At 44.7% G+C, this 12,590-nt stretch overlaps 1 protein-coding gene across 6 annotated transcripts in view; it reads right to left on the minus strand.

Moving 5' to 3' along the window:
- The window catches only part of zdhhc7 (zDHHC palmitoyltransferase 7), an 84,792-nt gene that overhangs the window by 37,770 nt on the left and 34,432 nt on the right, over positions 1-12,590 (minus strand). For 3 of the 6 annotated variants that reach the window (XM_085991791.1, XM_085991785.1, XM_085991787.1), the window contains one exon: positions 4,342-4,471. The exons of the other annotated variants lie outside the window; for them this stretch is intronic. The gene's annotated coding sequence lies outside the window, so the exon portion shown is untranslated. The remainder of the gene's footprint in view (positions 1-4,341; positions 4,472-12,590) is intronic. 6 annotated transcript variants of the gene reach the window in all.

The following is a 12,590-nucleotide window of genomic DNA, read 5'->3' on the forward strand; positions in this document are numbered from 1 at the left end:
CCTGCTGGCTCCGTAGGTCCCGAGGCTTCCGATCCTGGGCCTCTGCTCTACGAAATGCACAGAGACCCAGATATCCCAGGGGCGCAGGCAGTTCGCAAGCATCCCTGGGATCATGTGGGCCATCAGTAACTTATCAAAGGAGGGAATCCCCCTGCACACTTTTGACAGATCTCTATGCATAGGCCTGTCAAAAGTATGAATGGGGATCACTTAAAAAAGTTAAACATTAAATACATTTTTTAAAAACATCACATATTTAAAATTAGTTAAAATTACATTAAATTAAATATTTTAAACAAAAATTTAAATTTTGAAAAAAAATAAAGTTTTTTTACGGGCTAAAAATCAACTTATAATTTTAAAATACTTTTTAAAAAGGTAAGTAAGTGAAAAAAATGTATCTTTTTATTTTTTTTTAAACTCTTATGCTGGTAAAAGCAGGCCTTACGCCTGCTTTTACTTGGCGTAAGATTTTTAAAGGTTTTCAGTGGGTGGTAGTTGTGCAGAAAGCTGAACTTCCTGCCCGCGGAGGTCCTTCTCCCGGGCAGGCGGATGATCTGTCAAGAGGATTCATGACAGATCGGAAGTGCTGGGTTTTAGCGCATGAAACCGGCACTTGCAAGGCCCCTACGGGTGCGTACACACCTGTGGGGGTCGGAATATCCGGCCCATAGAGATTTCTTTAGCTTGCAAGTGTTTAGAGGCAACTGTATGTCCAGTGCCACCTCACTGGAACAATCTCTCTCACCATTGACAGATCGCTTCTGTCATCTCACCTGCAGCTGAGACCTATTGCAGCTACATCAGTGCCCTTGAAAAAATTATACCTTGGTCCTTTGAATCCTTCCACGATCAGCCCTAACACCATCACCACCAACAACATCACCAATCCGACACCGATGATAAAATCATCGTTAACTCGGTTTCTCTCCCCACAGACGCTGCCTGACCTGCTGAGTGTTTCCAGCATTTTCTGTTTTTATATCTTTCCTCAGGTTTGATGCCCAAAACTGAACGCAGTACTCCAGATAGAGTCTGATCACGGCTCTGTACAACTTGACAGCAGATTGCCAGCAAAACAGCTCCATCTTCGAGTCTGCAATCAGCGTGGCTTAAAATGATTATTTAAGTGCCTGCACCCAAAACAGGTTTCAAAGATAATTTTAAATCTCATTTCCTTTCAGCTGACAGGGATATGCTGTCACTGGTCAGAGTTCACTCTGCAATAGATAAAACAAGTGCTTCAACAGCAGGTTGGATTTTTCTAAAGGGCTGGAAATCAATTCTACAGGAGAGGCAGGGGGAAAGGTTCTTGATCTGCACTATTACGTTGCCATCTGATTTAATTAACTGCATTATATAGGATATTACTATATTGAAACTATCAATAATTATATAGTAATGGTGAAACCATACTCTGCAATAGAAACACTAAATATTTTTTCATAAAATTGTTCTAATATTAGTTATTTGCTGATATACAACTAACCTGGTACAGGAAACTCTTTTTTACCCGGCACCGACGGGACCGGTGTGGTGCCGGTTTATCAAAAAGTCCGGATTACAGAGAGGTATAGTAAAAGGTACGAGAGCCCCGTACACGGCCACAGATCCAGGCGTCCCTGTTGCATAGCAACAGGTGCAGGAACCCCGGTCACAGATCCAGGCGGCCCTGTTGCATAGCAACAGGTGCAGGAACCCCGGTTACACGGCCACAGATCCAGGAACGGCCACTAATATGAAGTAAAACTTACCTGAACCTACTCCTGAATTTTGCCGGTTAAGAGATTTCTGGTTATTTAGGTGCCGATAAATCAAGAGTTTCCTGTAATTTGATTTCAGGTGGCTCAATTCCCACCACAAAGGTCCTTGTCCACAAAACTCAGTGCTGTGGCTTGTACTCACTAGAAAAGAAACCTTATTGTCTACTACCATAAATAGAAGACGGCATTTCATTTGAGCACACTAGTTAAAATATACACCGCTAAATAAAGAACTGGATCCACAATGATTTTTTTTCTCCCAACTGCGATCAGAAAGTTACAACAGACTTGGATATCAAGTTCAGATGAAATGTGAATACTGTTGTGGAATGTTCTAGCACTAATGGAGGAAATCGTTACTGATTAGTCATCTATACACAGCAGAAAGTAATATTGATTTTTTCTTCTTTGTGCTTTGAGAACAAATGCCGTATCACATTCAGTCTGCCAGCATTGGCCATTTTAAAGCACTCTGTGATGCCCTTTAACCTAGTCAGATTAAGACTACAACAGGAGAAGGATGAAAGCTTGCAACCCTTACGGCTTTCTCACATTGTATATGATTTTAAGTCTGTATTAAGGCTGCAAAGCTGGAAAGAGGGCAAACACCTTTAATCCAAAACAATATTAGTTTAGTTAGGCTACATGGAACCGATTATATCTCATATAGAATTAGTATCCATTCTAAAAACTTTTAATATTGTGAAACTAATTTGGTGGCTCTCTGGCCAGCAATGCGGAGATCTGCAGCTGTGTATATGTACTTAGGTGCAGAGCTGCACTCGCAGTTCAAATACTGGTTACATTTTTAATGTTAGCAAATAGCTGATGGGACAATTGGTCCTTCGCCAATTGTCAAGGTTAAAAATAAAAGTTTAAATGTTTTCTGCCTAGCATCTTTTTAAAGTTTACAGTTATACTGAAGCTGGCGTAAAGTTAAAGAGGTAAAGCCTCTCAGGATGTGGGCGACATTGGCAAGGCTGCACTGGTTAGTCATCCTCAATTGCCCAAAGCTATAGATTTGATAAGTGAATGCCTTGCTTCAGTGGGCGTTCGAGTCAAGTGAGTAGTGTGGACGAGAGTCATATATAAACCAGACCAGGCAGGTTCATATCCCTGAAGCATCATTGGTGATCCAGCTGGGTTCATAGTTATTTCCTCTGGTGCTAGCCCACAAATTACCAGATCTATTGGGGGGAAAATTCAGTTGGTTAGCGCCTCTGGGGGGCGCTAGGAACTTAGTGTCCGAGCGTGGCGATTTTAGCGCTGCTCGCGAAATTAACCAGTCATTTTGCAGCGGCGCTAAATACTACCGCCACGATCTCCTGCGCCCGCAGATCATGATGTCAGTCGAGCGTGCAACGCCCCGGACCGCATATTGAGTCGTGCCCCCTGCCTCAGCGCCTGCCGCTAGGAACAACAGGTAGAGGGGAACGTTTTCAAGTCGGGAAGGGGCTGGGGGAATGCTATTTAAAGGCGGACGCTTCCGGCCTTTTCTTGTCGGCAAAATTTTTGGTACACGCAGGTTGAGAGGGAAAGAGACGTCTGGAAAGATTTAATGCTGTCCTAAGGAGTTTTGGCCCTCAGCACCACTTTTGAGGTTCCAAAGCGCCAAGCTCTTTCCCAGGGCCTATCCATTAGTGCTTCCAACACAATTGCTTTAGAGGTCTCTCTGGCCGAGATTCAAGGCTGCAATGAGCAGGGTGTGGCTGGCCAGCAAGATGGACCCTCCCCTTTAAGAACTGGACAGCACCAGTCTGTCTGGCTTCCATAGTAACTGACATCGCCTGAGCTTCAGTAGCGTTGAGGTAGCGCTTCGCTCCCCAACGTTAGTGCCTTAAGAGAGGTGTGTAGCATCTGATTTAGCGCTCAAATCATCTCCAGGGGCGAATTTTGCAGTCGGAGGCGATAATTAGCGCCGAGCGCTAAACTTTGCGCCCGGCCGATATTAGCGCCCCAAAATAGGCGATACCAAATTTTTCCCCCATTGAATTCAATTTGCCACAGTGGGATTTGAACTCAAGACGTCTTGACTGCTAGTCCAATAATCACTACACTCAGTACCCTTATACCTTGAGAAAGTCTACCAGCTCTGGCCAAAAATTCTTCAGGCCAGCGCAATGAGTAGCATAATTATTGTATAAAACAAAGCATGTCATGTTTCATTTTCAGCACTGCAGCCTGCAGAATCCTAAATGTGTACAGATATATTTAAAATAAACTCCAAGTTATCGGCTGTCAACTTACTTGTGCTAGATAGATTGACGATCAAAACAAGTGCAAAACAATTACGGACAATCTTTTTGCTGACAATATTACTTCCCAGATATTCTACTCATACATAATTCTTGCAGTTTGGAGAAGTGATATCACAAATGTAATCATCACATAACTGACTGCCAATGCCCATCTTCCATTCACGGGATCACACAGGTCAGACTTAGATGGAAATAAATAAATATTGAAGCATGAAGAGCAATTACACTGAAATTCGAAGGGTTTGCTCCAACCTACAATTCTTCACATCAAATTATACATATCCTGTATTTTCTCAATTATATTCCTGTAAACTACTCACTTTTAAATCACACTCCCATCATGCTGCATTGTAGACATCTAATGCTCATGTTCACTTTTGTTTGTGGCATCTAACCAGCCACTGCTCTTCGCTGCTGTTAGTTCTATCCAATCAAACTCGCCCTGAACCACTGGAGATTGTTGGGAGAAAAAACTCAAGTCATTAACATACCAATGTTTCTACACTGACTCCTGGATTTCAACATTTTGACTTCTGAAAATGGAACATGGGGAGTTGAAATGGGGTTGCAGATCTAATCAAGGTGGGACTTCGAGGTTTGGTTTGGACTTCTCAATGGTTCACGTATTAGCTTTAACTTAATTTAGAATTACACATATCTCCAACTTACCCTAACCACCCACCATTCTATACATCAAAGTCAAAATTAGCTGGTGTCCTCAGCCGAGGATGTAGTGAATTGTATGCAACAATCTTAGTTACGATACCAGTGAGCAGTATAAATAATTTTTCTTTTTATAGCTGTCTGTTTATACTTTCTATGGTAAATTTTCACTTCTGATTACAAAAGCCAACACTCTACAAATACCATTTTCATTCTGACACAACACCCAACTTCCAATCTCCCTACTGCAATATATTAACTTATATTAATCATTAATTCCTGGGATGTGGGTGTCATTGGTAAGGCCAGCTTTTATTGGCCATTCCAAGTTTCCCTGACAATTGAATGGCTTGTGGGACTGGAGCCACAGATAGATCAGGCCAGGTAAGGACAACAGGTTATCTTCTCTAATGGACATTAGTGAACCAGTTGGATTTTGACGACAATCCGACAGCTTCATGATGACTTTTACTGATACCATCTTTTATTTCCAGATTCCTTTTAATTCTGGTCTGCACAGAGCAGGATTAAACGGAGTGGACTTGAACAGAGTGCTTTGGTTGGGAATTTGGAAAGAGTGGGAATTCGGAGAAGAGGGGGAAGGAGTTGTTGCTTTTTGCCTACACTGCTTGTAGTGCTGTGTGTTACAGGTGGATATTTAATTTCACTACCCTTAACTTAATCTAGATCAAGTAAGTAGTCAGGAAACTACACTGTAAACGAATTTACCTAATTACAAATTTAATTAAATAAAAGTGTCATATAGGGATGGCAGTGCAGGCGGTGTGCCGCATCTGCAGCATGTGGGAGTTTGTGGAGAGCATTGTGATCCCGGACAACCATGTTTGCAGTAAGTGACTGCATCTTGAGAAACTTCAGCTCCGAGTTTTTCAGCTGGAGTCTGAGGTGTAAACATTGCAGGGCATCAGGGTTGGGGAGATTTACCTGGACACTTTGATCCAGGAGGCAGTCACACCCCTGAGGTTAGGTAGTGATACAGGTCTGGTTAGTGGTCAGGGACAGGAGGGTGTGACTACAACTCGGGCAGGCAAGGGGACCCCAGGTGCAGTGCTGGAGGAGCCTCAGCCTTTGCCCTTGTCCAACAGATATGAGGTTCTTGCTGCCTGTGTGGAAAGGGAAAAGCCTGCACGATGGATGAGCAGGCTGACCATGGCACCATGGTACCATGGTGCCGGAGGCCATTCAAGTGGGGGGAGTGAAAGGGAATGTAGTTGTGGTAGGGGACAGTATAGTCAGGGGGATAGATACTGTTCTCTGCAGCCGCAACCGAGAATTCCAAAGGTTGCGTTGCCTGCCTGGTGCCAGGGTTAAAGGCATCTCCTCGCGGCTGGAGAAGAATCCAGTTGTCGTGGTCCACATAGGAACCAACGACATTTGGTAGAACTAGGAATGATGTTCTGCTGAGGGGGTTTGAGGAGCTAGGATCCAAATTAAAAAGCAGAACCTCAAAAGGTAATCATCTCTGGATTGTTACCTGAGCCACGTGCAAATTGGCATAGGGACAAACAGATTAGGGGTTTAAACGCGTGGCTCAAAGAGTGGTGTGGGAGGAAAGGGTTTCAGTTCATGGGGCACTGGCACCAGTACTGGGGGAAGAGGGAGCTGCTCTGTTGGGACGGGCTCCACTTAAAACGGGTTGTGACCAGTGTCCTGGCGAACCGAATAACTAGGGCAGTAGACAGGGCTTTAAACTAATGAAGGGGGGAGGAGGGGCAGGAGGATTCAGGAAAGAGTAAATTTAAAAGCAGAGAGAGAAATGTCAAGGCTCCAGAGCAGAGTAGAGTTTTGGGTAAAAATAAGCAGATGGGTCAGGAACGGACAAAGAGAGTAACAAAGGTAATAAGGCATCAGTGACTAAGGTGACATCAGGGAAAAAGAGAAATAAGTCAAAGCTAAAGACATTATATCTGAAAGCGCGAAGCATTCGCAACAAAATACAGGAAACTTTTTTTTCTCCGGCACGGTTCATCAAAAATTCCGGATAACCGAAAGCTATAGTAAAAGATACGGGGCTGAGAGCTCCGTATAAAGCAACAAACCCTGTTGCTTAGTAACAGCTTCAGAACAATGGCCACAAGTTGCAAGCGTCTCTGTAGCTTAGCAACAGCTGCAGCAAATGGAGGAAGGCAAGTAATAAAAGTTACCTGAGCCTACTCCTGAATTTTGCCGGCTAACCGAGATTTCTGGTTATTTAGGTGCCGGTAAATCGAAAGTTTCCTGTAGATGAATTAATAGCGCAGGTAGAAATGAACCGGTTTGATCCAATAGCCATAACGGAAACATAGTTGCAAAGTGGCCAAGGTTGGGAACTAAATATTCCAGCATACATAACTGTTAGAAGGGATAGGCAAAATGGAAAAGGAGGAGGGATAGCCCTGATAATAAAGGATGGGATAAAGATAGTAGAGAGAAAGGATCTTAGCTCCGAAAATCAAGAAGTAAAATCAGTTTGGGTGGAGCTAAAAAAAAAACAGCAAGGGACAGAAAACATTGGTGGGAGTTGTTTATAGGCCCCCAAACAGTACTTGTAATGTAGGGCGGAGTATAAATCAGGAAATTAGAGGCGTATGTAACAAGGGTAATACAGTAATCATGGGGGGACTTTAATCTACATATAGACTGGGCAATCCAAATTTGCAGTAATAGTGTGGAGGACGAATCATGGAATGTATACAAGATAGTTTTCTAGATCAGTATGTTGAGGAACCAACTAGGGAAGAGGCTATTTTAAATCTAGTATTGTGCAATGAGAAAGGGATAATTAATAACCTTGCAGTAAAGGGGCCTTTAGGGAAGAGTGACCATAATCTGATAGAATTTTATATTGAGTTTGAAAGTAATTTAGTTAAATCTGAAACTAGGGTCTTAAATCGAAACAAAACAAAACTACGTAGGTATGAGGAGCGAGCTGGCTAAGGTAGATTGGGAAACTACATTAAAAGGTATGACAGTGGACGAACAATGGCTAGCATATAAAGAATTAATACATAATTTACAACAAATATACATTCCTTTAAGGCACAAGAATCCCCCCGGGAAAAGTGGTCCAACCGTGGCTAACAAGAGAAGTTAAAGATAGTATTAAATCAAAGGAAGAGGCTTATAAGCCTGACAACTACGAGTGCAGGAAGTGCATCCAGCTGCAGCTACTGACAGACCGCATTGTGGCACTGGAGCCGAGATTGGATGCATACTGGAGCGTTCACGATGCTCGGGGCGTCGTGAATAGCACGTTTACGGAGTTGGACACACCACAGGTAGAGGTTGGACAGGCAGAAAGGGAAGGGGTGACCAACAGGCAGAGTACTAGGCGCAGGCAGGTAGTGCAGGGGTCCCCTGTGGACATCCCCCTCTCAGATACACCACTTTGAGTACTGTTGGGGGGGATGGCTTATCAGAGGAAAGTAGCAGCAGCCAACTTCCTGGCACCAGGGGTGGCTCTGCTGCACAGGACAGGAGGAAAAAGAGGGGTAGAGCTATAGTAATAGCGGATTCTATTGTAAGGGGAATAGATAGGCGTTTCTGCGGCCGCAAACGAGACTCCAGGATGGTGTGTTGCCTCCCTGGTGCAAGGGTCAAGGATGTCTCAGAGCGGCTGCAGAACATCTTGGAAGGGGAGGGTGAACAGCCAGTTGTCGTGGTGCATATAGGCACCAACGATATAGGTAAAAACTGGGATGAGGTCCTAAAAGCTGAATATAGGAAATTAGGAGGTAAATTAAAAAATAGGACCTCAAAAGGTAGTAATCTCAGGATTGCTACCAGTGCCACGTGCTAGCCAAAGTAGAAATAGAAGGATATTTCAGATGAATACGTGGCTAGAGGAATGGTGCAACGGGGAGGGATTCAAGTTCCTGGGACATTGGAACCGGTTCTGGGGGAGGTGGGACCAGTTCAAACCGGACGGTTTGTACCTGGGCAGGGCTGGAACTGATGTCCTAGGGGGAGTGTTTGCTAGTGCTCTGGGGGAGGGTTTAAACTAAAATGGCAGGGGGTTGGGAACCTGAGCAGGGAGACAGAGGAAAGGGAAACAAGGATAAAAGCAAAAGATAGGAAGGAGAAAAACAAACGTGGCAGTCAGAGAATCAACAGTTTAAATCAAACGTGGCCACAGTAAATAATAATTCTAATAATTTAAAAAAAAACAAGCCTGAAGGCTTTGTGTCTTAATGCGAGGAGCATTCGTAATAAGGTGGATGAATTGGGTGCGCAAATAGAGGTAAACAAATATGATTTGGTTGGGATTACGGAAACGTGGCTCAAGGATGGCCAAGGCTGGGAACTCAACATCCAGGGGTATTCGATATTCAGAAAAGATAGGCAAAAAGGAAAGGGAGGTGGGGTAGCATTACTGGTTAAAGAAGGGATTAACACAATTGTAAGGAAGGATATTAGCTCCGATGATGTGGAATCTGTATGGGTAGAATTGAGAAATACCAAGGGGCAGAAAACGTTAGTGGGAGTGGTATATAGACCTCCAAACAGTAAGGCAGAGGTTGGGGATGGCATTAAAAGGGAAATTAAAGAAGCGTGCAATAAGGGCACAGCAGTCATCATAGGTGACTTTAATCTACATATAGATTGGGCTAACCAAATTAGTAACAATACTGTGGAGGAGGAATTCCTGGAGTGTTTACGGGATGGTTTCCTGGACCAATATGTCGAGGAACCAACCAGAGATCAGGCCATCTTAGACTGGGTATTATGTAACGAGAAAGGATTAATTAACAATCTTGTTGTACGAGGCCCCTTGGGTCGGAGCGATCATAATATGATCGAATTCTTCATTAAGATGGAGAATGAAGTAGTTGACTCAGAGACTAGGGTCCTAAATTTAAATAAAGGAAACTACGATGGTCTGAGGCGCGAGTGGGGTAGGATTGATTGGGGAGTCACTCAAAGGGTTCACGGTGGATAGGCAATGACAAACATTCAAAGACCGCATGGATGAACTACAGAATTTGTTCGTTCCAGTTTGGCAAAAAAGTAAAACAAAAAAGGTGACTCAACCGTGGCTAACAAGGGAAATTAGGGATAGCATAAGATCCAAGGAGAGGACATATAAATTGGCCAGAAAAAGCAATAATCCTGAGGATTGGGAGCAGTTTAGGATTCAACAAAGGAGGACAAAGGGATTAATTAAGAAGGGGAAAATAGAATATGAGAGTAAGCTTGCAGGGAACATAAAAACTGACTGTAAAAGCTTTTATAGATATGTGAAGAGAAAAAGATTGGTGAAGTCAAGTGTAGGTCCCTTGCATTCAGAATCAGGGGAATCTATAATGGGGAACAAAGAAATGGCAGACCAACTATAGGAAACTTTGGTTTATCCGGAGGTTATATGTCCGGAATACTCGATCTAACGGCAAAAATCAGGAGCCGTTTTCTATAAGTTTTTTTTAGTTCTTGTTGCTTTTTTTCCCCCCCAGTCAGGCACTGCAAGGTCTGTAGCTATAGCAACAGCTTCAGCTAGAGACGCTTGCAGCTGCAGCTGATTGTTTTGAAGCAACAGGGTTTGTTGATTCACACAGAGCTTTTCAGTTCCGTATGTTTCAACATTAACGCTGGTATGTCCGGCACTTTTGATGGTACGGCACCAGCTCGGTCCCGTCAGTGCCGGATATCAGAAAGTTTCCTGTAAATACATATTTTGGTTCTGTCTTCACAAAGGAGGACACAAATAACCTCCCAGAGATGCCGGGGAACATAGGGTCTGATGACAGGGTGGAACTGAAAGAAATCAGTATTTGTAGGGAAATGGTGTTAGGGAAATTGATGGGACTGAAGGCTGATAAATCCCCAGGGCCTGATAATCTACATCCTAGGGTACTTAAGGAAGTGGCCCTAGAAATAGTAGATGCTTTGCTGATCATCTTCCAACATTCGATGGAATCGGGAACAGTACTCATGGATTGGAGGGTAGCTAATGTTACCCCACTATTCAAAAAAGGTGGTGGAGAGAAAACGGGGAATTACAGACCGGTAAGCCTGACATTGGTTGTGGGGAAAATGCTAGAGTCCATTATAAAAGGTGTAATAGCAAAGCACTTGGAAAACAGTGACAGTCAACATGGATTCACAAAAGGTAAATCGTGCTTGACTAATCTACTGGAATTTTTTGAGGATGCAACTGGTAAAATAGATAAGGGAGAACCAGTGGATGTGGTGTATCTGGACTTTCAGAAGGCCTTCGATAAGGTCCCGCATAAGAGATTAGCGTGTAAAGTTAAGGCACATGGGACTGGGGGCAAGGTATTGACTTGGATAGAGAACTGGTTGGCAGACAGAAAGCAAAGAGTTGGAATAAACGGGTCTTTTTCCGAATGGCAGGCAGTGACTAGTGGGGTACCGCAGGGATCGGTCCTTGGACCCCAGCTATTCACAATATATATATATAAATGATCTGGACAAGGGAGCTAGATGTAATATCTCCAAATTTGCAGACGACACAAAGCTGGGTGGGTGTGTGTGCTGTGAGGAGGATGTCGAGAAACTCCAGGATGATTTGGACATGTTGGGTGATTGGGCAGAAACATGGCAGATGCAATATAACGTGGATAAATGTGTGGTTATCCACTTTGGTGGCAAAAACAGGAAGGCAGATTATTATCTAAATGGCAATAGATTGGGAGAAGGGGAAGTGCAACGAGACCTGGGTGTCCTTGTGCACCAGTCGCTGAAGGTAAGCATACAGGTGCAGCAGGTTGTTAAGGAGGTGATATACCTATCGATTCATCCAATGAAAAGCGACGAGTTAAGACAGTAACTATAGGTTTTTATTGGCTAAATAACAGAGCCCACCCTCGTGGGTGATCGGATCCAACAAGGAGGAATACCAGCCAGTCGACCACCTTTATACCTGGGCAAGTAGGTGGAGCCATGGGCGGAGTCAGCAGTGGTCAGCCCAGGTATAACAGCGTGACAAGAGGCGACCTCGTGTAGTGATACAACAGTGTAAACAGTGATAACCATAGTGTAACGATATAACAGTGATAACCATAGTGTAACGATAGTGAACGATAAAAGTGGTTTACCACATTCACCCCTTGTTTAGATTTGAGTCCGGCGGGGTGAAGTGTACTACCAGTTCGGATATGTCAGTCTGTCCGGAGGCCTCGTAAGCCTTTCCGGTCATCGCAGCAGCGGCGGCGGTGATGCAGTATCCGATGTTAATGCTGGTGTCTGCGTGGTCGGCGAAGGCTCGTGGGGTTCCGGCATGCCGTCTACCTGGGCTGGATTTGGGGGGGTGGTGGGGGGTAAAGGTGGTGTCTCAGGGATGCCCGAGGGTGTGAGGTCTCGTAAGGAGACTGTGTCCTCCCGCCCGTCTGGGTATGCCACATAGGCGTACTGGGGGTTGGCGTGCAGGAGGTCCACCCTCTCGACCAGGGGGTCCGTTTTATGGGCCCTCGCGTGCTTTCGCAGCAAGACGGGCCCCGGAGAGGTCAGCCAAATTGGTAGCGTGGTTCCCGTAGTCGACTTCCTGGGGAAAACAAACATTCGTTCATGGGGGGTGGCGTTAATGGCAGTGCAAAGCAGTGACGGGATGGAATGCAGCGCTGCCGGGAGGACTTCCTGCCAGCGAGAGGTTGGGAGGCCCTTGGACTTTAAGGCTAAGAGAACGGCCTTCCAGACAGTCGCGTTCTCTCTTTCCACCTGGCCGTTCCCTCGGGGGTTGTAGCTGGTGGTCCTGCTTGCAGCAATACCTCTCGCTAGTAGGAACTGGCGAAGTTCCTCGCTCATGAAGGAGGAGCCCCGATCGGTGTGTATATAGTTCGGGAACCCGAACACGGCGAAGAGGTCGTTCAGGCATTTGATGACCGTGGTACTGGTCATGTCTGGGCAGGGGAAGGCAAAGGGGAAACGGGAGTACTCGTCAATGATGTTG

The sequence above is a fragment of the Somniosus microcephalus genome, chromosome 6, assembly GCF_052327205.1.
Source record: "Somniosus microcephalus isolate GS21.2 chromosome 6, FLI_Smic_1.0, whole genome shotgun sequence".
Lineage (NCBI taxonomy): Eukaryota > Metazoa > Chordata > Chondrichthyes > Squaliformes > Somniosidae > Somniosus > Somniosus microcephalus.